Here is a 26,726-nt window from a genome sequence, read left to right as displayed (position 1 = left end):
AAATCAGATGCCAAGAATTATAACGTTCAAAAACCAGTCGGAGAACACTTCAATCTCTCTGGTCACTTGATTACAGACCTAAAAGTAGCAATTCTTCAACAAAAAAACTTCAGAAACAGACTCCAATGAGAGACTGCTGAATTGGAATTAATTTGCAAACTGGACACCATTAACTTAATCTTGAATAAAGACTGGGAGTGGATGGGTCATTATACAAAGTAAAACTATTTCCCCATGTTTATCCTCCCCCCCCCCCAACTGTTCCTCAGACGTTCTTGTCAACTGCTGGAAATGGCCCACTTTGATCATCACTACAAAAGGTCCCTCCCTCCCCGCATTCTCCTGCTGGTAATAGCTCACCTTACCTGATCACTCTCGTTACAGTGTGTACGGTATCTATTGTTTCATGTTCTCTGTGTATATACATCTCCCCACTGTATTTTCCACTGAATGCATCTGATGAAGTGAGCTGTAGCTCACGAAAGCTTATGCTCAAATAAATTTGTTAGTCTCTAAAGTGCCACAAGTCCTCCTTTTCTTTCTATAGAAAAAGAAGCTCATTGTGGGAGACAGGGAAGCCCATTCTTCTCTGCAAAGCAGGACTTCCATTTACAGATTTTTACTTCTGATTCCAAAGGCAGCTGCTGCCCAAATAATTTGTGTACCATTATGTGAATGGCCTGAAGGTCAGTAAGCACATTTGCACATAAGATGTATATGGCTATAGGGAACCAGCTATTCTTTAGCATAATAAGGGTTTGCATATTGCTGTCATGCGGAATGAGGAATTTGCACAAGGACGTATTCTCAGTCAGGTAATAGTAAGCAAATTCCTTAGGATCAAAGGGGAATCAAATGAAAATTATGTTTAAGGGAACAAAGCTGCCTGGAAAGTCATACAATGGCTAAGTTTGTGTCAGTGACAGACAGCACAATTGCCTGTGAAGCCTGCTAAAAAGTCAGATGTGCCCACTGAGTGATTAGATTTCTTCGCTTGAAACCAGAGTCCAAACAGTGGCTGACACAGATTTATAGGTGGCAATGAAAGAAGGGGGTAGACAAGCAGGAAGATGCAGAGATGAGCAATTATTTGATCCCGCTGCAGTTTAACTCTAATAGCAAATGCGCAGCATAATTTTCTAAAACTAGTATTATTTAATATTCTGATTATGGTAGAGCACAGAGCCCCTCATACCGGATCAGGTCCCTGTTGTGCTCGGCTGTATAGAAGATACAGAGGTAAACATGATCCCTGCCCCATCAACTTTAAACCTGAAATCGAGAAGTAGCATTTTGTATATTTAGGTTCTCTGCCCCAATATATACACACTGTATAGCTTACATTCATTTGTCCTGCTTCTTATAAAACTGTGTGGCTGAGAGTCTCGTATGAAAAGACAAGAGAAAAAAACAACAACTTCCTTTCCATCGCCTGTGTCAGTAGAGTAGAAAATGGTGTGGGTTCGCCAGCTCTTCCTCAGCAGCTCACTGAAAGCTCAGCCCAGTGTCTAATGTCAGCATCAGGGGGAGAGAGACAGCTTTTCAGAACTGTTCGTGGAGGGAGAGATAATGTTGTAGCTGATGTATGGCAGCTGATGAAAATTTTCAGTGGCTTCAGAGTCTGAAATCGTTAGGGTGGGGCTATCCTGCCTCCAAAGCAAGTTGGACAATGAAAAAGTAAAAAGAAAAGGAGACATTATTCTAAACCCACTTCCATGGTTTTAAAAAGAAAGACTGAGGACAAGGTAATGATGGCTGGTATTTCATTTTTTTAACATGAAATACTTGGATTATATTGCTATTCTAATGTATTTAAACCATGATTTACATGCCAGCAAGTATATGACTTCCTTCCACACTAGTTTCATTTGAGAATAAAAGTGAAAAAAGCAGAAGGCTGAAGAATGGTTCCTTTCTAACTACTTTTCACCTAGCTATATAACCTTAAAGTGCACAATGAAGGATGTGGGGATAGGAAACTTAACTCAGAAAGCTGTGCAAATTGCAGTGGGTTCACAGCTACATTTTTCTTTAAATTGGATGCAAGTTTGTAATTCCTTTGAGTTTAGTCCTATACAAACCAAAAATTTCAGTTACAACAGCTGTTTCACCTAATTTCAGTGCCATGACAAATTGGCTTTGGTTTGCTCAGACCATTTGTCATGTGTGGTCTATTTAAATTTGTAATAAAACCCCAGCCTAGATCATATGATTTCTAGAAGAGTTGGACCCACATACCTGAATATGAGAGCCCCTTAGCTTTGGGGAATATGAATCTGGATCCAAATGTTAGTCTGGTTCTGTCTGAACCCAAACCCTAGAACTGAACACTCCAAACTTGGGAATCTGCATTCCAGCCAGAAATCTGAGACTTGAACCCCTCTCTTGTTTCAAGCCTGGTGGTGATATTCTGCACAGCTCTGCTTCCTACCACAAATTGTTACAGGGAAAGCAAATGTACGTACATATCATAAGAGGAGGCTAGGTTGTGGCTAGGGCTAATATGGTCATCTGTGAAGCAGGAGTAAAGACTCTTCCCTACCTTGTGAGGCTTTCATAAGGACTGCTTAGAAATGTTGTCCTTCAGGGGAATGTAGGGACTGCTACTGAGCTGTTTCCACTCAGAACAAAAGATGGCAGGGAGGCCAGCTGGCTTGCCACACAGGAGGAAGGTTTGGTGGGAGGCATCACAGACAGCACAGGGCTGTGACTAAATGCCTACAACAAGGGCTTATAAACCACTTCACTGCCTCTGAAAGTACTGGGGACATCCTAATTCTGCACGGACATTCATTGACAATCATCCTGCAGCAACGAGCAAAGGAAAAAGTTAACCTAGAAAATGAGAATTCTACTTCTCTAGCAGGGAGAATTGTGTACACTAGCAGTTTGGATGAAAGTAAAAAAAAAATAAAGCAATGCAAATCTTTTTATAGTCACTTCCTCTTTTTACATAGATATGTACCAGCTTCCCCTCAGGTTCTTATCTACTCCTAAAACTTGAGACTCTGGAAGGGTCTCAGACTTTAATGTATCTCTGCATTCTAGTATGATAATATGCAAAACTAGAGTCACAGCTAATCAGGCTCCAATCATGCACATTCCTGTGTTTTCTTCTTCATGCTCAGAAAAACCTCAATAAGCTCTGGAACAGTAAACTTACAAACACAGCTAAATATAGAGGGGTAAAGAGTTAAGAAATTGAGCTGCAATAAAACTGGCTTGCACAATGATTTGACTCCTTGGTGCAATATTTCATCTTTTCCACTACCCTCACAATAGCACAGACAGGAGTTCTTCCAGTCAACGTCCCTTACTGGTAAAGACTATACACAAAGTGGCTTCTTTATGCTGATCCCTCTTTTAATATTTTTATCTTGTTATATAACAATTTCTATGCTCAGAGAAAAAAGCCTTTTACCTGCTAGAGTGAGGTAAATATATTGTACACTGTTTTGCCAAAAGAGGGCAATGTTGCTGTTCAGAATTCCAACAATCACAAACCTGTACCTGTGCTCTACTATGGTAAATAATAGCCGCTGTCTCTTTCCTTCACTATTTACAAGTTTTCACATGTCTACGTATTTTGTAGTTAATCAGGACTTTCTAACTATCTGTCCTGCCTATTAACTGCACCAACTTCTAAATTGTTTAAAGGTTAACACATTTCACTCCATATATGAGTGGCACATGCAAGCAGGGTATGTTTAGTTGGAAAGATTTTTCTCTCTGCCAGCGATTGGCAATAATGAAACACTTGCATTCACAAAACGTTCACAGATACTTCAAACATAGCTACTTTTACAAACATTCAATTAGTGAATCATCCGGGCACACACCATCCTTTAAAAAATAAAATTAAAAAACATGTTAGATGCTATGTACAATGCAATAACGAACACTTAAAGGAGAAACCACTTATTTTGGGACTATACATTTCCTATTAGTTCGGTTGCCAAGTATTAATTCTGTATTAAATGAAGGGAATTATACCATATTAACACTAAAGGGGCTGCAGTATTCATGACAAATGAAGTCACATGATAATAGCTGTTCCAATTGTTATTATTCTAGTCTCAAATTGGGTAGGGTGAGTGTTGGTAGAAGAAAGAAAGGGTGAGAGCAGATGGGTGATGAGGGGAGAATACTACAATTTTTTCCCCCAGTTAAACCATCATTATTTCTATACACTTAGCACAGACTCACTACTTATTACCATGAAACATTCCACTATTCAAAGAAATACATTACTAGACAACAACTTCAGTTTTCCTGATGTTTAAACATTAATATTGTCTCACTAGCAGATTCTCTCCGCTTTACCCCTTAGCAATTCAATTCTAGTGCCAACACCACACCCGTCTTGCTCAACAGCTGAGTTCTCTGCATTATCAATCAGTAATCAGTGAACAGGTGTTCCTATACAGCCTCCCTACAGTCTTTTCCTGCCTGTTACTGTACAGCAAATAACCAAAAGGATAAGTCTGAAAATGGAATGTCTACCAAATATTACAAGCAGGGCCAGAAATGGAAGCTTATGTTGTATTGAAAAAAATATACCAGCTACACATCTTTATAGAAAATGATATACACTATACCATTTTTAACTTTGACCTTTCAGCCTTAAGGCCATGTCCATGGTTCACAGAAAATATAGATTTTTTAAATGGATATACCATTTTTTTACTTTCTTGAAATGGGAAATGAAAGCTTCTTGTGTGATTACTCATAATAAAAAATTCTACATATGCTCTAAAGAGAAGGTAGGGATGTATTTGAATTAAGGAAATATTGTGGAAGAAACCCAAAAGGGAATAGACCAAGAGGGGTCACCTGGTCGTCTTCAGTCTCTATAATTTCTCATGTTCCTATATTTAACTGGGCATGAAAGGTTTAAGTAGAGTATACTAGCCTAGGGAGATCAATAAAACCCATAAAAAAAGCTGTATCGGGTGAAGGTGGTTCTAGGAAAACCTTATTTAACATTGACTTAGTTTACTATGAGCTCTGCTTTTCATTTCTTCTGAGTCAAAGCTCCTACACCAGCCATCTCATTTCTGCTGCCTTCTATTACATCTGTCAGTAAATGTACATGAGAGAGTCTGTTATTAAAAGAATAATAACCATATTGCAGGTTTCTGAACCCAATATTGTATTTTCTTTCTCAAATATTCATTAAAAATATAGATTGTATTTTATTGAAAGTAGTCTTTAATGAATATTTTTCTTGTTTGCGTACAAGTAGCAGCTTCCAGTGCTATTCTCTGACAGTAATTGTGGTCTGAATTGAGACTGCACAATAAGAGTGCAGTTAATGGCTACCCTGCAGATTGAGTACTCCACTTGTGTCATTATCAGGCTACTTTTTAAAATGCAGAAATTAGTTAGGCCAGCAAAGAGTTAATGATGTTCTTGTGGCAGGAAAACACTCAAAGTGCATTAATTGAGAGGAATGCTTTGTCTTTAATGCAAAGCAGAAATTTCAAAGATACAGGCAGATGATATAACAAATAGTAACCGAGCATCTTTTGTTTTTTTAAGAGTTGTGAAAGCATAGGAAAACCCTTCTGGTAGGCAAGCTCAAAACACTAAGGAGAGCTGAAAAATTCAGTGGCATCTATTAATTTAGCAGAAGCGGGGCGGGGGAGGGGGGAGAGAAGAAACAGCCACGTAGATGGATGCATTGATTTGAATCTCATTCCTTTCCATCCTCATTCCATCTCTTATGCTCTCACTTTGTGACTCTCATGTCTTGGCAAAGGCACTGGAAATAAAAAAAACCCTCAGAATTTTCAGAACAAGACCCTGAGGTCATGACTTCAGTAAGATTCAGAATGGTGTGGAACATTAAATGAATATCCTGTGCTTTAAAACAGATCCATTTTATAGTTGATCTGGAAGCCTATGCTACTTGCAAGGAATGCAAATAAATATATCAGCTGTTTAAGAACTAGAGATCCATAAATAACATTCAGTTACTTACTTTCAATACCTAACTTAAGTAAATTCCTGCTCTATAGGTTAATCAGTTAAAGGTGCAACAGAGGTACTTCAATATCTTAGTAAAGTTCACCAACCTCAAGAGTTTAAGAGTAGCCTCTAGAGTTAGGCCCAAATTCTCAAATGCATTTAGCCACCTAACTCCCATGGGAATTAGATGCCTAAATGTCTGAAAAAAGAAAGGGAGTATTTGTGGCACCTTAGAGACTAACAAATTTATATGAGCATAAGCTTTCGTGAGCTACAGCTCACTTCATTGGATGCATTTGGTGGAAAACACAGAGGGGAGATTTATACACACACACAGAGAACATGAAACAATGGGTTTATCATACACACTGTAAGGAGAAGTTTCAGAGTAGCAGCCGTGTTAGTCTGTATTCGCAAAAAGAAAAGGAGTACTCGTGGCACCTTAGAGACTAACAAATTTATTAGAGCATAAGCTTTTGTGAGCTACAGCTCACTTCATCGGATGCATTATTTTCTTTGTTTGGCAGATTGACAGAGCGAGAAGAGTACCCAGAAGTCACCTACTACAGGACAGGCCCAACAAAGAAAATAACAGAACGCCACTATCCATCACCTTCAGCCCCCAACTAAAACCTCTCCAACGCATCAAGGATCTACAACCTATCCTGAAGGACGACCCATCACTTTCACAGATCTTGGGAGACAGGCCAGTCCTTGCTTACAGACAGCCCCCCCCCCAATCTGAAGCAAATACTCACCAGCAATCACACACCACACAACAGAACCACTAACCCAGGAACCTATCCTTGCAACAAAGCCCGTTGCCAACTCTGTCCACCTATCTATTCAGGGGACATCATAGGGCCTAATCACATCAGCCACACCATCAGAGGCTCGTTCACCTGCGCATCTACCAATGTGATATATGCCATCATGTGCCAGCAATGCCCCTCTGCCATGTACATTGGCCAAACTGGACAGTCTCTACGTAAAAGAATGAATGGACACAAATCAGACGTCAAGAATTATAATATTCAAAAACCAGTTGGAGAACACTTCAATCTCTCCGGTCACTCGATTACAGACCTGAGGGTGGCTATCCTTCAACAAAAAAGCTTCAAAAACCGACTCCAACGAGAGACTGCTGAATTGGAATTAATTTGCAAACTGGATACTATTAACTTAGGCTTGAATAGAGAATGGGAATGGATGAGTCATTACACAAAGTAAAACTATTTCCCCATGGTATTTCTCCCCCCCTCCCACCCCCCACTGTTCCTCAGATATTCTTGTTAACTGCTGGAAATAGCCTACCTTGCTTGTCACCATGAAAGGTTTCCCTCCTTTCCCCCCCCCTGCTGTTGGTGATGGCTTATCTTAAGTGATCACTCTCCTTACAGTGTGTATGATAAACCCATTGTTTCATGTTCTCTGTGTGTGTATATATATATATCAATCTCCTCTCTGTATTTTCCACCAAATGCATCCGATGAAGTGAGCTGTAGCTCACGAAAGCTTATGCTCAAATAAATTTGTTAATCTAAGGTGCCACAAGTACTACTTTTCTTTTTGCGAATACATACTAACACGGCTGCTACTCTGAAACCTAAATGTCTGAGTATTTGAGCCTTAGTGGATATGGACCCTGCCATGGGACAGAAGTATTATCCTTTTTGTAATACTGACCCATGTCAGGTTCCTGGGGTCTGGAAATAAAGCTCACCGTCTCTTGCTAAAAAGTCTTGGCTTTACTACGTGGTATCATAAGTAAACTAAATCTTTTTGTGTGCGAGAAAAGGAGCAAATGGATTTCCTTGGTCTAAAAGGGATCTGGCAGAGAAGTGGAGATGGTGGTTGCCTCTTTGAGCATCTGAATGGGTGGGGGAAATAACTTGATTGGTTGACTTGTGGCAAGCCTAATCAACACCACAATCAGAAACCGGAAAATACTGCAGTGTGGGGGAAAAAAAACCTGAAATTGAATAGAAACAAATGCAGGATTGGGCTGAAAGTGGCAGTTTTGCAGGACAGGCACCCAGTGACAAAGTGGTTCAGTGAGACTCAGAAAAGGTGGAGGTAACTATATAAATAGAAAGACTCCAAACCCAGGAGGACTTATAGATTTTCATGGGTATGTTAACATAGCTAAGTAAATTAATTCATACATTTTCACACCTAAGTGCTCCACTCAGGTTGCTGTTTCAAGACAGTATAGAATGGTACTGCAATGATTGTCAAAGAACCATCTGTTTTGCTTCAGAACTCTGTCTATGCAAATTGCCCTGAGCTTGGGTCAGTCCTGGAAGATTATTATTAGTTATTCTCTGTAATATGGAAACACTTAGACACCGCAACCAAGACCAGGACAGAACTGTACACACATAGTAAGAAACAGTTGATCGCTCAAAGAGCTTGAAATCAAAAGAAACAATAGGACAAAGGATGGAAGTAAAGAAGTATCAGCTTCCTCATTTTACAGATGGAGTACTGAGGCAGAGAAACATTAAATGACTTTCCCAAAGTGATACAGGAAGTCTGTGATAGGTCTGGTATTTGAACCCAGGTTTTCAGTCCAGGGGCCAAGCCACAAGACCATCCTTCCTTTCTAGATGGTCACTTCGAGGCACATCCTTCCAAAGTACAAACACACACTAGAACTTATGCCGAGATTGAAAAAGAAATGTTGGGTGTGGAAGACACCCAAAATATTTATAAGCAGAAATCAGTAAAGGCAGAAGAAGAGTCATACTACAGGACTGTTGTGCAAAGCACTGTCTAGATTTGCAAAATGATCATTAAATTGCAAAAGGCTTTGTTAAATACAGGGACTTTTTTTTAGCAAATATGTTTTCAAGAGTTCCTATGACTACTGGAAGTAATCAGCTGCAAAAGCAGATAAGACTCAAATTCCACCCATTTACAAAATAAAATTTAAGAAACCCAAATGAAAAACACAAAATAATCCAACTTTACAACAGTTTGAGAGAGCAGTTTTAGATGGATTGGCAACAGAAATGGTCCATACATCTCCAAGCACAAAACACTCGGACCTACAGAGGTTAAATTGCTCTATATTACAGGATTCAGTGCAAAGGACAAAATGCTATACAACATGAGGTCAGAAATGTTAAAACTAATCCACAGTGCACATCTGGGATTGAGAAGTATGAGGACAGAGTCTGACAATTTCTGTGCTGGCCAGGCACGTCAAATCAGTTGACAAGTACAGGAAAAACAGCTGATAGAACCCATATCTGTAGTTTCTCTTACTTTTGCCAACATTTCTCATAACACTGTTGATAGCTGTGCTTGAAGCTTTTTTTAAATTTTCTGAACAACTGTCTTGGAATCTTTTTAACTTCCTTTTCATTGTTAACACACGCAGCAAAATTTAGGAGCTTGAAATTTGTTGGTCAGAGTTTGACAGGAAAATGAAGAACAAACTAATTCCTGTGTCTCATTCTCCTCTCATACTAATGTAAATCAGGAGTAATTTCAATTAAACTAATGAGAGTTAGAGTAGGATAAAGATCATATAAATGAGATTTAAATCAAGATATATTGTTTTTCAGAAAGTAAAAACAGAATAATTTGAGAGACAAGGTAAGTAAGGTAATATCTTTTATTAGATCAACTTCTTATGGTGAAAGAGACAAGCTTTTGAGCTACACAAAGCTCTTCTTCATGTCTGGGAAAGGTACACAAAGTATCACAGCTAAATACAAGGTAGCACAGATTATTAAGCATAAGGAGTTAACACATGTTGCAAGAGACCAGACATGTTTCCCACACCTGATGGAAAGTTCTGTATAAGCCTGAAAGCTTGTCTCATTTACCAGCAGAATTTGGTCTAATAAAAGATACTACCTGACCCACCTTGTCTCTCTAATATCTTGGGACCAACAAGGCTATCGCAACATTGCAAATTACATAATTTCTCCTCGCCGCATTAGATAAAATAAAAGATTTTTGGTTGGTGGGCGGGCTTGTGGAGGGGTTTTTGTTCTGTTTTGTCCTCTGCAACGTAAATTTAACTTTAAAAATATTACAATTCAGACTACAATGGGAGCCATCTTAAAAAACACTCTGGAGTTTCTCTCCTTTTGTCCATCATTTTTCCAGCTTTGATCCTGCACCATGGAAGTCAATTGAAGTTCTTTGGACTTGATCCTACTCCCATGGATGGTGATGCTATTAACTTGAATGAGAAGAGGGCTGAATCCTTCGCTTGTTGCAAAGTGAAAAAAACTTTGCATAATGAAATTGACCATTGTAAATGAAATTTAAAGGGCTACAAGGATACTGAAATATTAGCCAGTGGCATAAGTAAACATTTGATTGTTAGTTTTAACTGTAGGTTAATCATGCATTTATTTTTCATTAATTCGTTTGGTAACTAGTCTCCACTTGTAGTCAACCAACTACAAAATATAAAAGCAGAGAGCATATTTACATACAAATACAATGCAGCAAGTGGCAGCGTAAATGTGTTTATATTTGGGGTATACACTCTGGAGTCAGTAAAAATGTTTTTATGCAAATGATGCATGCTGTGGAAGATGTGGATTATAAATTCTCGAATAAAAATCATCAATATTGGAAGCCCATCACTGCGTTGATGTTTTAAACGATCTTTATGCATGTTTGTAGTGTGTTAATTTCTACAATTGAAAGACATGATCCTAATAACTAGTTAGGGGAAAAATCAAGTGGTGATATAATGAGTGTTGATCCTGATATAAAGCAACCACTCTAATCTAAACAATCACTATAGCCTATCTATAGCCTGTGATCTTTTTTCACCATGAAATCTGCTAAATGATTGTACTATATTGTATCATCTCATACTCTAATATATTCAACAAGAGTAGACCAAATCGTTATGTAAAGTAATAATTTATGCAGTCTACCAAGGCTGCCTCTGTCCTTTCATCAATATAGAATCTAAGCATATGGAATTTTAACTGTCACTTGCATTATATACTGCAAGATAAAACACAGTTTCAAAGAATGATACTTATCTTAGCTTTTGGGCTTCTTTGAGGGTAAATTATGCACTAGCAGTTGATCTCTGGTGTAATTGAAATTGGCTCTGAGCCCAAATGACCCTGTGAAAGTTCAATACAAATATTCCTGGTATACTGAACTTCCCTGAGACACAAACACAAAATACATTATGTAGGAGCGACAAACATCATTCATACGGGCCTGATCCTGCTGCCATTGAAATCAATTATGAAACTCCAAAGGTGCAGGAACAGACCCACAGGCCTGCCTAAATCCATTCCTTTTCAGCAAAGCACTTAAGCACAAAATGAGTTTTAAGCATGTTCTTAAGTCCTATTGAAGTTGATTACACTTAAGCACATGCTTAAAGTTAATTACATGCTTAAGTGCTTTGCTGAATTGCAGCCTCAACTTCCCATCAACTTAAGCATAGTTTCAGTGTCTTCCATCCATAGATAATCCGATGGGGTAGATCACAGTTATGCCAGAGCACAGCTCAGCAGAGATGAGGAGAACGAGGAGGGGAACACTGGGTTTTGCTCCATCTTTCTCCTCTCAATGATCCAGGGGAGGGGGGCAGGCTATCTCAACTGCTTAACTTGGGCTGAAGAGAATATTCCCCAAAGGCTGCTTGACCAGCCAAGATTGCCAGAGCACATTGGACTTCAGCCCCAGCCTTTCCCATCCTGCAGCTTGCTCCCTGGCTGGTAGGGATGGGGCAGGAGAAGCTGACAGAGGCCTAGCGACACTATGCCACTTCAGGATTCCCCAATACTAAGGTAATCCTCATCAGGCAGATTTAAGTATCTTTTACACTGCTGGAGTGGCACAAAAGGAACTTAAAAAGATGCAAAGACCTAACTCACCTTAGGATGGAATCCAATGAATTCCAAATATTATCTTTTGGTTTTCCATCCTGAATTTCATGCTCAGTCTTGATGTATGGATATTTTGTAAATTTTTTCCAAGAGACTATTGATACTCTAGTCCAGTGGATCTCAAACTTTTTTTTACTGGCAGTACCATTCACATTGCAAGCCTCTCTGAGTCCCCCTAAGTATTAAACACACTGTTTAATATATTTAACACCATTATAAATGCTCAAGGCAAGCAGAGTTTAGGGTGGAGGTTGACAGCTCGCAACCCCCCCCATGTAATGACCTCACAACCCTGAGGGGTCCCAACCCCCAGTTTGAGAACCCCTGCACTAGTCTAATACAAAACAATACTCTATATTTCTAGGGCTGTGCAAAGTTTTTGTAACAAAGCCCCAAGGTAGGCAAAACTCGCATGCTTTTGAGTTTTGTTACAAACCCAAATTTAGTTCAGCTTTGTAGATGGTTTAATTGAGGCTCATGAGTCTCACAGCACATCAAGGCCAATGGCCAAACTAACTTTAGTGGACTGAAGCTGGACCAATCTTTGAACAAAAGTATGGTGAGTTATGGTTTCAGGTGGAAACTGTGCAAAACTTGGAGTTTAGACTTTTTGGCACATGGTGGCTAAGAAACCAAGGAGGATTCCCTATCTACTACTCTAGGCTTTACAAGCTGTTATCTAGCAATACCATTGCAGTTTGGTGCAGAGCTGATGCAGCAGCAGCAGCAGAACGTCCTTCTCCCACTACTTCATCGCCTATCAGAAAACCCTTGGGATTAGTTGCCCAGTAGCTTCAGAGAATGCATCCAATGCCTTTTGAGGATTCTGTAAGAGACACTGAGATGGAGGAGGAAATCACCAGAGATGACCTCTTTTCCTCATAAGATAATAGTAAATAGAGGAGCCTCGACTCATTGACCCTGTTCAGGATGGCACTTAAGGATGTGTTTAGATGCCTTACTGAATTCAGAGGGACTTAAGCATACGTTTAAGTGTTTTCCTGAATGAGGGATATTGGGAAGAAGCAGGGGACTACCAAAGGGAAAAAAACTAGCTGGATGAAGGATGTTTCAGAAGGGGTCCTTCATGTCTCAGATGTGTACCCTTCTTCCCACCAATTTTTCAAAATGTATTGAACCTCAGACCCAGATTTGGTTTAAGAGAGTTGAAGGGTCAACACAAACATTACACATACATTAACTCTATTTTGGGGTTTAAATTACTAAGGCAGAATCTCTCCAAAGATTATAAAAATGTACATCTCATGCCTGCTAAAACTAGATCTCAATTTGTGGCACTGTAGAAAGGATGAAAGGTTTGAAGATATTATTCCTTCTTTAAAGAAATTTCCAGTGGTCTTATTTATCTAAATCATAAATTGCTTGATGTCTGGTGAAAAAAAGGAGGGTCCCATCACAAAATGTTAGTAATTGTTTTTTAGAAGTAATTAGCCCAAAGGATGTTTTTAAGATCATTTACATCACTGATTAAAGATTAACAGTATTGTAAGAAGCAGAAAAAAATTAAATTAACCAGAATTGTGAAGGCTCTCTCTTTAGTCTCAAGTAGGTAATGTTTGAAAGACAGTAAATTGATCATGTTTAAAACAAATTATGAACTTCAACTCATTTTATGTTTGAAAAACCATTCTTTCAGGGAAAGAAATGAAAATAATATTCACTTTAATTTTTACTGTGTTCTTTTATGATAATATGAAACATATATTGCTGCTGGGTGTCATGATTTTAATACACTGTGTAGTGAAAGTATAGGGCCAAATTCTCCATTAATTTACACTCTGTGCAATCCCATTGAAGTCAGCTCTTGAAAACCTTAAACTTTGACATTAACCTCTTGGGTGTTACGCCCATGGCTTGCCTGGGGTGAGTCCATTCATATTCTGAGTGGCAAAAGCATTAGAAGGAAAAGTGTATTTGAAAGAGCCACACTAATGCTACTTCACTTGGATGCACAGTACTAAACCTAAGGGCTGTATAGCATATTTTGTACTTTGTTCACATGTTGAAAATAGTTAATTGAAAGGGTTTTTTAAAAATCCTTTAACACAGCAGTGCTGCAAGACCTTCTTCTGCTATGATAAAGACACATCGGACCAAATTTAGCCCTGGTGTCAATTCATTGGCATCAGCATTATTATACAAGGAATTTAATTTGGCCAATTGACTTCAAGGTTCTATTTTAAATTGAGATCGAGGTTTCCTTCCTCACCTTTTTAGCCACTGGTTTTCATGTAGTTCTTCCTCTCTTGACTTCAGGCCCACTTCACACATTTTGCATACAATATGAATTTCTGTTCACCAAAAAAATTAAATTACTTAACTCTCAGATAGGATAGACAAGGATAGGATTTTTGTATATGGACCCAATTGTGTTCCCTTTGAAGTCAATGGGAGTTTTGGTAATGAGTTCAGTGGGAGAAGGATTATGTTTTCTCTTGGACAGAATTTGAATTATATTATAGTCACTAAAATATTAACTGTCCTGATTTTAAAAAAAAACAAAGGAAGAAAAGGTCAAGTGACTTGACATGGACTACTGAGAAGTCATATTCCACAAACAAACACTCTTCCACCTGCCCTTTGCAGCTTCCATTAAGCGCAACTTCTTCCACCTGTGTCAAGACCAATTTAATATCAAGAAAAAAGTCCCAGTAACTATTTATTTTTATTATTTTCCATGAATATTCCTTACTGCCTAATGTGTTTACAAACCAAAGTACTTTGAAAATATGTAGGTCTTTGAAAACCACTTTAAGGTAAATTACTTGGAATGCAATACAAATATTACTTTTCTAACTAGATTTCTTTATATTCTATAAAATCCTGAGACTCCAAGCCCTCTGAATGAATATACAGAGTTCAAAGGTTAGCAGTATATTTTTCTCTTCCAGGTTCTCCTGAACTCTCCTCTTCCTACCCACCTACTTAGTCTTCTGACTGGATTATTTCTTTCTTACACTAGGATTTACCCTATATAAATCCACTGACTTCTTAGGTGTTACTTCTGATTTACATCCATCAAGTGTGAGAAGAAAATTAAATCCTCTGAATCTAATCTAATCTGTCAGACATATAGAGCACAATGAGAAAAAACTGCTGCTGGGAACACAAGTGTGTTCTCCCAGGCCTGGAGATCTCCTTGAATCAAAGCTGTGATTGCAGAAGTATAATTCTATCAATCATGGCTACATTCCTACTATCAATTCTCTGCTGGCATAACTCAACTGAGTTCTACCAGCAAGAACTTGTGCTATGAGTATTCATGCTGCACTGAGTCGGCTCCCGAGTCCTAATAAATGTGTTCCAGATACCTTGATAGATTAGATTAAATAGGCAGAAATCCACAACACACTTCTGCCTGCCAAATCACTGGTCAGAACTCTGAGATCTTGTAATTCACAACACTGATTACTGGAGCTAATTCCTTTTTTTTTTTTTTTAAAGTACTGACAAATTTGATAAGAAATGCTCCAATTGCAACAAATTTGATCACTTATTCTATAGCATGCACGTGCACACACAAAATAGGTGATCAAATAACTTGTTGCAATTTTGGGCATTTCTTATCAAATCTGGCAATACTTTTAAAAATGTATTGTTGCATAACTATCTCTCTCTCTCCACACACACGTCATCTTGTCATTAATGGTTACTCTGCTTACTTTCCTGTGGATTTCTCCTTTCAATAATTTACTATATATTTCTGAGTCGATTTCTTTTTCTCTCTTTCTTTCAAAAGAATCGAACACACCATACATGACCAAAGCTTTTCTAAAAGCAGAAAACAACTGATTATTGTAAGGTTAATTTCTGATGGTTCTGAAACTTGAATACATATATAACTTTTGAATTATCGTATCAGTTTATCAATAATGTGGGCTTTCCAATAGCATGACTTTTAGGTTCATGCTCAATTTCTGCAATGTGTTATGATTAGACTGAACAAAAAAGGACTTTTGTTCTAATTACAAACTCTTTTCTGTCACTTGCACATTTTAGGAGTAGTCATTAGCAGAAGATGTTTTTCAAGATATTGTAGGATAGGAAATATGTAAAAGAATCTGGTCAGTTTCTCTTGAATTTAGGTTTTATGCAAGTGAACTTAATCCCAGTGTTCAGTTTTTTCTCCTTAAGCCAGTCACAATTTCTAATTAGCTTTCCCAATGGAGGAAGAAGATGGATTATATTTTAATATCTAGAGACTAAAATTAGTTTATATTTTAGCAAGTTAGCACTTCTTAGCAGTTGATTTACTCTTGAAGCTGCAAAATCTGTACATTTGCAATTAATCATGTGTTGGTCATTTTCTTTCAAAAACGTTCATTTTGGCTGTCTTGATCATAGAAGAAACATGTAATTTATGCATTGTTAAAAAATTATAGCCCTGTGTTTAACTATGTTATAATATATGTCCTCATCTGCTCATTGTTCTTAAAATGGTAAAAGAATATAATTTCACAGGGATTTATTTAAGTAAACCCTTAAAGGAAGATCCATTGAGAATAAAAACCTTGAATTGTGTGTAAAAGAACTGATTAGTTTTGTTTGTACATTAAGTATACCTCAATTAATTAATTAATTCCATCCTTTCTAGTTATAATTAAAATTCCATCTATTTCTTCTTGCCTGTCTGAATGTTGCTCATGTTGTTTGTCAATACCATATGTATTAACACATACAGGGCCCAATCCTGTAGTTCTTACACAGTCAGAACACCCAGTAAAACTTTGTAGTTATATGTTCTAAAAGAAAACTGGGCAGGTACACTAAGTTTTAGATCACTGAATATTAAAGATGTTTACTAATCAAAAAACAAATTATTGTTTCCAGCTCATAACTAACCTCTGCCAAAAAATAACCTGTAAACTGTTTGACATCCTAAGATAGTATATCAAAATGCTGCCAGCCATACTGATCACTCACTATGCTGCTGCAACAAATCAATTAGAGGCTACCAATTGTGTTCATTAGAATTCATTTAATCTCAATTAAAAAGTTTAATTAAAAGTAAGAGTGGGGAGGAAATCATGTCTAACATTCTTATACCCAAATCACCAATTTAATTTCAAATTCAAATCAACAATCAGTGTTAAAATATATATCTATACAATGTATAGTATACTACTCCATCGGAACAAATGAAAGTAGTTTCACTTTAGTGCTCTTAGGTAAAATATTTTCTGGATCTAAAACATTGTTCTCAGCCCTGTGCTTTACATTCCCATGCAATTAGTTTTAGAAGACAATATGTCTAGCTTTCTCAAATAAATTTCGCAAAAAGAAAAGGAGTACTTGTGGCACCTTAGAGACTAAGAAATGTATTAGAGCATAAGCTTTCGTGAGCTACAGCTCACTTCATCGGATGCATTTGGTGGAAAAAACAGAGGGGAGATTTATACACACACACACACACACACACAGAGAACATAAAACAATGGGTTTATCATACACACTGTAAGGAGAGTGATCACTTAAGATAAGCCATCACCAGCAGCAGGGCGGGGGGAAGGAGGAAAACCTTTCATGGTGACAAGCAAGGTAGGCTATTTCCTTGCAACAAAGCCTGTTGCCAACTCTGTCCACATATCTATTCAGGGGATACCATCATAGGGCCTAATCACATCAGCCACACTATCAGAGGCTCGTTCACCTGCGCATCTACCAATGTGATATATGCCATCATGTGCCAGCAATGCCCCTCTGCCATGTACATTGGCCAAACTGGACAGTCTCTACGTAAAAGAATAAATGGACACAAATCAGACGTCAAGAATTATAACATTCAAAAACCAGTTGGAGAACACTTCAATCTCTCTGGTCACTCGATCACAGACCTAAGAGTGGCTATACTTCAACAAAAAAGCTTCAAAACAGACTCCAACGAGAGACTGCTGAATTGGAATTAATTTGCAACTGGATACATTAATTTAGGCTTGAATAGAGACTGGAATGGATGAGTCATTACACAAAGTAAACTATTTCCCCATGTTATGTCTCCCCCCCTCCCACCCCCCACTGTTCCTCAGATATTCTTGTTAACTGCTGGAAATAGCCTACCTTGCTTGTCACCATGAAAGGTTTTCCTCCCCCCCCCCGTTACTGGTGATGGCTTATCTTAAGTGATCACTCTCCTTACAGTGTGTATGATAAACCCATTGTTTCATGTTCTCTGTGTGTGTGTGTGTGTGTGTGTGTATATAAATCTCCCCTCTGTTTTTTCCACCAAATGCATCCGATGAAGTGAGCTGTAGCTCACGAAAGCTTATGCTCAAATAAATTTGTTAGTCTCTAAGGTGCCACAAGTACTCCTTTTCTTTTTGCGAATACAGACTAACACGGCTGCTACTCTGAAACCTGTCAACTAAATTTGTCAGTCATATTGAACCTGAAAAACCACATGAGGTCAAAGAAAGTCTGGTACCACAGTAATTTCTTTTTTAAATCAACTCGTTCAACATTTTATAGTTTTTTAAATCCCATGTTATGGAAAAATATTTTTAAAAAGATCAAGGCAACCTTTACAAAATTAAAGGTGATTGTGTTCTTAATAACCTTTTTGTTTCTGATCAACTGCCATCACATACAGGCCATCAGGTGAGGGGGATGAAGATGTAATGTAAAAGACAAAGGGCTTTACTCTCCTCACCCTTACACCAGTGTTACTCTGGTAGCTTCCGTGGAGTTATTCCTGATGGACACTGGTGTAAGTAAGAAGAGGATCAGCACTAATGTGCATGTCTTCAGCGAGAAGTATTTTAAGACAGTACTTCTAATTAGAACACACATGTGTTAAGTAATGTAGCTGTTTCTTTTGTTTTCCTAAGGTCCAAAAAAAGAGCCCTTCGGAGGTTGTGAGCATCTTTCTGACAAGCCACAAAAAAAAGAGGCTTTGACTACTTTCATATGCAGTTGTTGGCACTGAGGTCTGGGTGGAGGTGGGTAGGGTCCACCCAGCCTTTCAGTCTCATTAATCATTTGGCTTTCCCCGGCTGCTTGCAGCCTCTTCTGGAGGAACCCTTCTCTTTATTCATTCAGACAACCCTTTGGATTAAACAGAGCCAGCTAAATGTCAAACCAAATCTGAGTCTTGATGCAGATAATCATTTCAATAATATTTCTCCATTTGTGCCCAAACACCAAGGGAATAAAGCTTTTCTGCTGTCAGGTAGTATAAGACGGCAGTTGGTGTAAATGCTTGACATTGAGCCAGATGGCTTAGCCGTGCCTCAGACATATGTTCAACAAGCAGGCTTGCACACATTGGAATTTTATTATTTTGAACTGGTGAGGCATGCATATTTATTTACTTGACCCCCTCTGGTGTCACTTTGGTATTAAAACAATCAGTTTTAAAGCTTCTCCAAGTAGCAGGGTAGGCCTAGTTTATAAACTACTTGTCAGCTTCACATCACCACCTACAATGAAGTACTCCTCCTTTTAGGGTCTTAATTCACTAATTCAAGCGGAGTGGAAATTCCACGGCCACCCTCAAGAAATTATGAGTTTGCCATTCCATGGCCAAATGTTTCCGAAATTATACAAATTATCTAATTTTTTTTCAAGCTGAGAATTTTTCCCCAGATGATATACTGCATATTGTCAAGTGCATCCAAAATGTCTCACTGAGACTGCAGCATTAAAAAAAAAAAAATCAATACAGGAAAAAAATGAGCAAGATAAAAAATTAAAACATTTGGTCATTGAGAGAAGGCTGCGCTAACACAGGGATAAGCAAACCCAGCCTCCCCCACCCCAAGATTGATATTAAATATCTGAACATAAAATGTGTGCAGTTTCATTTAGCAGCAGAATGGCTGCCTAGTGCCCAATCCAAAACCCATTGAAGTCAATGGGAATCATTCTATTTACTTTGATAGGTTTTAGATCAGGCCCCTGTTACATTTTTGGGGTCCTGATTTAATGCCAGTGTATAACTTTACCCACGTGACAAGTCCAATTCCATAGCAAGGGTCACTGTTTGCAGAGTCTGATCCTTGATTTGCACTGAAAGCTTAATGTGCAAATTAATCAGCCCAGGTGGGCCAAAGGCCAATATGAAGAATAACTATATTTTCAGAAAGTTGCAATTATATTATTGGTCCTATTCTAGCTTTGGATAAACGCATACGGTTCCTGTTTGTATTTATTTCCATTTGTATCATGCAGTCTCATGCTTCAAAATGATACAATATGCCTTATGAGACAGTCACAATCAATCAATGTCGTTCACATTTCAAATTCTGAGCATAGGATTAAACAAAAATCACTTAACATTAAAACAACAGACTCAAGCTCTGCTAGTAGACATCCCACAAACAAAAACCACCAAAAGAGTCAAAATTCAGATAAATTGGTTATAGCTGCAGCTTTTCTTACAGATTAATTTATTGCTTATTTAAATCATCTATATAGTGTATAACTATCACAATTATACACACACTAAACTATTTAAAAACAATAAAATTGTGTATATACTTTTCTTAAATAATGCATTTGTTTAAAGGTCTATACTGAGTACACATTTATTTTTGAGCCTCTTACATTATGTCCCCCTTCCCTGGGGACTGCACCTTGACCTGGTGGAAAGGCTTGTGTGTTCCAATGACAGAGTGCTGCTGATACTCCTGGTAGGGCCACCCAAGCCAGACGGGTCAAACGGTAGGGACCATACGAAAGGCAGCACACTGGCCTTCCAGGGTAAGGGCTTTAGCAATAGGCCAACAAAATTATCCTTGTAAAAATGTTAAGTTATAGAAAAACAACAGGATAGTGATTCCAGTAAGCAGCAGGATAGACAGGAATGACAGAATCTTGTCTGTGCCCTAAGCAACATCCGACAGAGCAGGAAGGAGTCCAATTCAGACATTATACATTGGCTGGCTTGCACCTTACAGCCCACAGTAAAACAGCTTTCTGCCACACATTTCCCATAGCAAGTCCAAATAGACGATCTCTCAATATACACCGGGAAAATTTCATTGAAATAAATGGGATGACTCCAAGTTTACACCAGTGTTAACAAAGAAGCTTTTGAATGATAGCCTTTTAAAGTGACTCTTAAAGTGACTATATTACAATAACATGCTTCCCTCTTTACATAGTTAGACTTACTTCACTGGAGCTATGCTTGTTTACATCCCTAAAGCTCCTGGCTCTTGACTTCATGCAGAATGCAACACAACACTCCTATCCTTCTATCACAAGATTGTAAGCCCTTATGTACTCAACCGCATAAGACTTGCATTTAAAGCCCTTTTACTCATCCTGACTTGTACCATGTAATGATTTAGGGAAGACTGAAGACTGCTTTCTAAGCCCTGATCCAAAGCCCATTGAAGTCAATGCAAGTCCTCCCATTGACTTCAATGGCCTTTGGATCAGATCCTATGAGAGAAGCTGGCCTTATGTTTCCTATCATATGTAGGTGCTTGGTTTTCCCTCTAATGTGATGTATTTAAACATGTAAGAGATCATTAATATTCAGTGAACATCTTTATATAGTTAATAACTGCAGCAGGTGATTCTGGAACATTACTAAAATAACACTGTCATGTTTATCCCATTTTAGAATGTACAGTCCCTATCGATCTTAAAAACAGCAGACACATTTAGCGAATCATGTGGTAATAACTGCATGGGGACATCATAATACAATAGGTGATTCCAAAATACAAAAGCAATTGATTAGTTTATCAGAACACTGACATAATACTCACAGAAAACTTCAAAAAGTCACTTGCTAACCTCTGTCATAACAAAGTAATTAGCTATAGGTCTGCAACATCATTTTGCCTGCTCAGAATCGCATAAGTAGCAATACAAAGTGAATGGCTTCCATTCAGTGATGGCTCCCCTATGCACTCTCTTTATTTCTCATCTCCTAGGCTTTTGTACAGACACTGTTTTCTTCTATTACTCCTTCTTTGTTTGTATGATCATTAATATGGCACTCTGAAAGAAGCTATTTCTCATGCACACCGTTGATGCCTTCATTACTCTTATGCTTCTTCCTGAGCACTGGCCTCAAATTTTAATATATTAAATAGATTTCAATAAAAATATTGAGAGGCTAACAGGGGTCTCATCCTGCTCCAGCTGAAATCAAGGGACTTGCAATGAGTTCAAGGTCAAGTACAGAAGTATGTGATAACAGTCATATATTTTATGACCTTTCCCCATTGTTACCCTCAGCTTCTCAGTCTGCATTTCCCCAACTCTTTGTGCATTGTCATCTCTTGCTGGATTTGAGGCCATTTAGCCTCACAGGGCAGAAACCTATCAATTGTATTTGTCTATAAAGTGTTGTGCACATCTATGGTGTTATGTCAATGGTAATGGACAATTGTGTCATATCACATGATGCTTTTACCAATTCTACGGCATAATATCTTTCCTTAGAGGGTTTTTAAGGCCTGGCTTGGGATGATTTAGTTGGGGATTGGTCCTGCTTTGAGCAGGGGGTTGGACTAGATGACCTCCTGAAGTCCCTTCCAACCAGGATATTCTATGATTCTATGATATTTCGCAGCAAATTGCTAAGCAAGACTGATTTTCCCCCCTTTTCTGTTCAGTTGTGGTCTGCATCTCAAAGTTTTTGGTAGTCTTTCACCTCTAGAGGAGGACACACTTTTCACCCTATGGGATCTTGGATGTTCTCATAATTTGAGCATACCATGGAACAATATGCCAGTTGAAAACTGTCACAGCGCCTAGATCACTATTCTGTAAGGGGCTAGTGTTCCAGTTAGTAGGAAACATTATGTACTTTGATGTTACTGACTATATTATCTCTGAAGTTTATTAGAAAATTCTTTACTATTTACTACTGAATTTTAGGCTGAATGCAAGAAAAATGAACAACAGTGTCAGTCGGTTTTAGGGTTGTCCCTCATTATTTACTCAAGTATTTAGCAAAATGGGAGTTCAGTCCCTGATCATGAGTAATATTTCACTCCTGTTTCCTGAAAGGGGAAATTAGCATCCACATTTAGGCTAAGTTCCGCCTGGCCCCTGAACCATCCACGAGCAGAAGACCACGCATACCTTCTCCTAATGGGCCCCCATATAAAAGCTGGGAACCAAAGGAGTCCTTGTGCCTAGAAAGCATAAGGAATCCTCAAGGCTAAAAACTTGTCCCAACATTAGCTTCTCCAAGGCAAGGAGGAAACAGAACCATGGGGTTTGCCTCACATAGGGAAGTGATGAGCCAGGGATTCCCCACAACAAAATCCCTCCTGTGCAAATCCCAGTGGTATTTATTTCTGAAGGAGTAGGTGGTGGTGGCTGTACTGCTGCTTTCTCAGAGTTAATGTTGGGGGACAGCAGCCTTAATTTGCAGTGGCAGCTGCATAGGAGCCGTTCCGCTCAATGCTACCTATGGGACAGGATCAATCACTGCATTCCCTAGCCAGCCTGGCTATTTTTCCCTCAACAGCCGTGGCCACCCACTTTTGGAAAGTGCTGCAACCCCCTGGCAGCTGGACCATCTGCCACCAAGGCCCCTGGTCTCTGGGATGTGCTGGCAGAAGAGAAAATTAAATTCACAGTGTATTAATATTTGGCAGACCCTCAGCTGGCATAAACTATCATAGCTTCATTAGTCAATACAGCTAGGACAATTTACACCACCTGAGTGTCTGCTCCCTCAGAATACACATACTTACAGTGTCCAAACAACTTGTATAGCACTTCTTCTCCAATTAGCCTATGTTGGAGACCTTTTGGGGACTTGGGCCTGATTCTCTATTTCCAATAAAGTCAATGGTATGTTTGCTATTGCCATTAATGGTAGCAGGACTAGTACCAAGTTTAGTGTATTCTGTATTTATTTTCACTGCTAGCATATTTAGTGTTTCATTGCTTTTTATTGTACACAGCTGAGTCAACAGCAGACTGATAAACATAGTGCATTGCCCAATGTGACGGGGTTGGGACTCACCACTGCAGCACCTCCTGTGGCTCACTCCGGTAATTAGCTCAGTTCATGCAGAGCGACCTCTGCCGGTGATGTCCCATCCGTCTCTCGCCCTAGATTGGCATTTCAACCCGCGTTGCTCCCAGCTTGCAGCATACTCTGCAGGACACTGCCCTCCAGCAATGCCCCCTGCTCCGGTCTCACCTCCTTCCAGGGGTTTGGTGTTATCAGCAGTCCTTCTCTTTGCCCCAGCCACAATGGCCAACCACACCCCAAACATACCCCCTTTTGGTAGGGGGTCTGGTGCCATCCATGATGGCCACTCCAAACAGCCAGGTAGAAGTGCAAGGGTGGTGGGGAAGAAGAGACCCAGGTCCACCCTCTACTCTGGGTCCCAACCAGGGACCCTTTAGCAGCAGTCTTCCTACCCTCCTTCTCTCCCTTTGTCCCTCTCTCTCCCTGGGCTGTTTCCCCTTCAGCCCCTTTTTCTCAGGGCCCACAGCCCAGCAGGTACTAGGCAAGAGGTGCCAGTGCCTTCATGCAGGAGACAGGACTTCACCCTCTGAAGGCCTGAAAGAGACTGCCTACTTCCTTCTTGGGCAGCCTTTATATAGGGCCTAGCCTAGCCCTGATTGGCTGGCTGTAATACTGGCCCTGATTGGCTCTCTAACAGGCCCTCCCTGATAGGCTGCCACCTTGCACAGCCACTCTGGTCTGTTGTAGCCCAATCTGGCATGGGGGTGGGGCACCTTCCCACCACATTCAATTATAAGTGACACTACAGAATGCAAGCACGATTACAAATATCTTAGCTTCACTGGTTAAACCATGCGCTATAGGTGGACATATGGTCTTTAATGGTGCACATTTTCTATGAAAAGGACAATAAAACTATGTAATTTAATATACTGATTTTTTAATTTCTAGGCCATATCCCATGGACCTCTTAGCAAAGAATACAATAAAACTAGTGCTGGCAGAATATTTTGGATTTTCAACATTTTGATAAAAAGTGACCAAAAAATGGGTACAATTAAAAAAAAAAGTTTGCCATTTTTCAGCCAGCTCCACTAAAAACCCAATTGACAGTAATGTGATATGTTGGACATGTAAATCCAAGCTGGAAACAGGTCTGAGGGAAATGGGAAAAACACACATACAAAAACTACAATGAAAATTAAAAGGTCCTGAGGATGAGACACTCCCATTGATTTCCCATCAGGTGTATCATTAGTGTGAGAACAGGGCCCCTGAAGTATATCCCTGAAAGATACTACTAATGTAATTGTGCCTGTTTTCATGGGGAGTAAATTCTCCTGCCATGGGTCCTTCTCAAAGTAGGCCTTGCTCTCTCATTCTCTTCAGATTGCACTGTGACACAGTGAGCAATTGCAATACTGTTGATCTCACTTGTTGCCAAAACATTCAAAAATCATGAGTCAGGTCTCCATAACCATAAGATTAACTTAAAAATCAGGGCATTTACAAAAACGCTGGGTTCTCTTTATTGCCTTCTGGCTTCTATGCCTTTAGGGGTCATGTTTTCCTGCTGTACTCTGCAACCATGTGAGCTGGAAACTTTAAACAAAAGCTGAGATGCTGATGTATTCACATGACTCCAAGCATTGGAACTTCCAGAAAAACACAAAATGTTGTGATACTCATGGTAAAAACACACAACTTTGCAACATTGCAGAATGGCATGTGGAACAGCTCAGTCTTCGGACACTGAGATGGTGTATTACTAATGCTTTTAAAAACTAATTGTATGATCCTGAATTACACTTGCTGGGCTATAGATTTGTTGCACTTGAAGTAGGATTATCTTTAACATGGCATAAGATTCCTTATTCTCAATTTCTAAATTTGTCGAGTGACTAAAGGGCGCGTACAATCGGGCATACTAACTAAATGAGATATGCCATGCCGTATGACAGTGTAGATAGATATGTCATGTTTAAATGCTGTTGTGTTTCCAGGAGGACTCATTTCAAGCTAATAAGTGCTGCTAAACAGTCATTTTGATTTATATCTGTTGATAAATCATTCTTCCTTAGCAGTGCCTAAATAAGATTCTGTTAGAATGGGAGGATTGTCTCCTCTAAAGAAAATGATGCAAAATATAAGAAATGCAGATTCAAGTAGCAAGAAATATTTTATAGTTATTTCCTTGGTAAATTCTGTTCACCCAAAGGAATTCTTGCAAAAGTTGATTTTAAAAGACTGCATATGTAAACTATACTATTTAGTTCAACTGTAAAATATTCATTTGCAATATTACTTTAGCTTCACTGCTATTACTCCAGTTTTTGTTATGTTTTCTATTCAGTCTGTCTATAATTATCACACTATAAGACTCCTGTCAAACTGAAAACTCTGATTCATCCTGAACTGTCCTATCACTACTGCTCCACCTTAATCTCACTCTATTAATTCATTGCATTGTAATTGTTTCTAATATATTTTTATACCTAAAACAAAGGTAAGAATTAAAATACAGACATTGCAATATAGAAACATATAAAAACAATTAGGTATATGTCTAGACCATACTACTACTGCTGGGGCATAAATCAATCATTTAGCACCTGGGATTAGCAAGAAACTGTGCAGGTCATCCCAGAATTATCCACCACATTGATTTAGGCACTTGAAGAGTCTAGTGCTGGTCACTTTAGGAGATGACATAGGACCATTGGTCAGCTCTGCTATGGCAATTCCGATGTGAACAGTGGGACTGAGATCTAGTAGGCAGTGACAGTGTGGAGGGGTAAGTGTTGGCTCTGTGGCACCATCACCCTGCACCCCCATCTGGGACCAAACTGAAGCTCCACTGCTGGAGTTTCATGGGTCAGACAACAGTGAATCCTGCAGCAGGAGGAGCAGAAGAAGGAAGCCAGATGCTATCCATGACATCATCCCACTGAATCTGGATT

The 26,726-nt window shown here is 39.0% G+C and overlaps 1 long non-coding RNA gene across 1 annotated transcript in view; it reads right to left on the bottom strand.

The window, feature by feature from the left end:
* The window catches only part of LOC119863685, a 35,095-nt gene extending 10,732 nt beyond the window's left edge, over positions 1–24,363 (bottom strand). Inside the window, exon 1 of the long non-coding RNA XR_005295706.2 lies at positions 23,815–24,363. This is a non-coding gene — a long non-coding RNA (uncharacterized LOC119863685). The remainder of the gene's footprint in view (positions 1–23,814) is intronic.
* Between the last annotated feature and the right edge of the window lie 2,363 nt (positions 24,364–26,726).

The sequence above is a fragment of the Dermochelys coriacea genome, chromosome 11 (assembly GCF_009764565.3).
Source record: "Dermochelys coriacea isolate rDerCor1 chromosome 11, rDerCor1.pri.v4, whole genome shotgun sequence".
Classification (NCBI taxonomy): Eukaryota; Metazoa; Chordata; order Testudines; family Dermochelyidae; genus Dermochelys; species Dermochelys coriacea.
Note: the sequence above shows the minus strand (reverse complement) of the source record. Positions and strands in the feature narration are given on the sequence as shown.